The sequence below is a fragment of the Pteropus vampyrus genome, unplaced genomic scaffold, assembly GCF_000151845.1.
Source record: "Pteropus vampyrus isolate Shadow unplaced genomic scaffold, Pvam_2.0 Scaffold111, whole genome shotgun sequence".
NCBI classification, from domain to species: Eukaryota; Metazoa; Chordata; class Mammalia; order Chiroptera; family Pteropodidae; genus Pteropus; species Pteropus vampyrus.
This window is the reverse complement of record NW_011888892.1, coordinates 1,234,377-1,235,419: the sequence shown is the minus strand read 5'-3', so window position 1 is coordinate 1,235,419 and position 1,043 is coordinate 1,234,377.

The following is a 1,043-nucleotide window of genomic DNA, read 5'->3' as shown; positions in this document are numbered from 1 at the left end:
TACACCAAGCATAGGGCCCTTCGACGCATACTCGTGAAGCTAGCCCTGTAGGCGGGGAGCTCTTGACAGCCACACACTCTCACTGGGGTCTCGGGGCCCACTGCCGGCTCTTACAGATGAGGCAGCTGAGGCCTAGGGAGGCTGAGGGCGCTGCCCAAGGCCCTCGGCTGGTGAGCCCGGCCACCCCAGCAGCCCTGCAGCACCCACCAGTGCCCGTTGAGGACCTTTCTCCCCACGCCCAGAGTCTCAGCATCTCCAGGTGGGGCCCTGGGTAACCTGGGTAACCCAGCTCCCTGAGTGGATGCCCTGAGCAGCGGGCCCGACTCCAGCTGAGCCGTCGCGGCCCCGCCCCCTCCCGGTCGTGGCGAGTGTTCCCATTCGCTCTGGCAGTGTCCTCTGAATGGCTCGAGAACCTTCCTCGTCTGAAAACGCAGGCTTTTAGAGCTCGTGGGGGGCTGAGGTTACTCTCCGCTCCTCAGCTGAGCCGTGTGTGGGGAATAGTGGGCAGCGGAATTTCTCCATGCCCCCTCGTTTTCTCGACATAAAGCCCTAGAAGTGCGACTGCCTGAAGGAATCGGCCCTCGATCACCGGGTCACCTGATCACCCTGCAGGAGGGTGGGGGGAGGGCTCTGAGTCCTTCCAACAGCCCCGAACAGGCTACTACCAAGCTGTGCTCTTTGCCACTCAATAGGCAGATGACCGGATTTTGCATTTCTTTATTAACATGGTCTTGGGTGGCCAAGGGTGTTTACTCACGAGTGGCCCATGGTCCCTTTCCTTGCCTGGACAGTGGAGAGTCCAGAATGTGGGTGGTCGTCTACCGCCAGGCAGACCCCGCGTTCGGCCTGGCTCAGGGGGCACGTGGTCCTCGGGTCCTGGGGGCGGGGCGTGACCTCACTGACGTGCGTGTCTGTCTCCCCACAGAACTGTCAGACCTTCAGCAGCCTCAGCTGCCTGAGCGCGGGGATGGAGGACTGCGGCCCCCACAGCCCCTTCGCCCTCCACGTCAGCAGCACCAGGTCCTGGACCGCCCTGCTCTCGG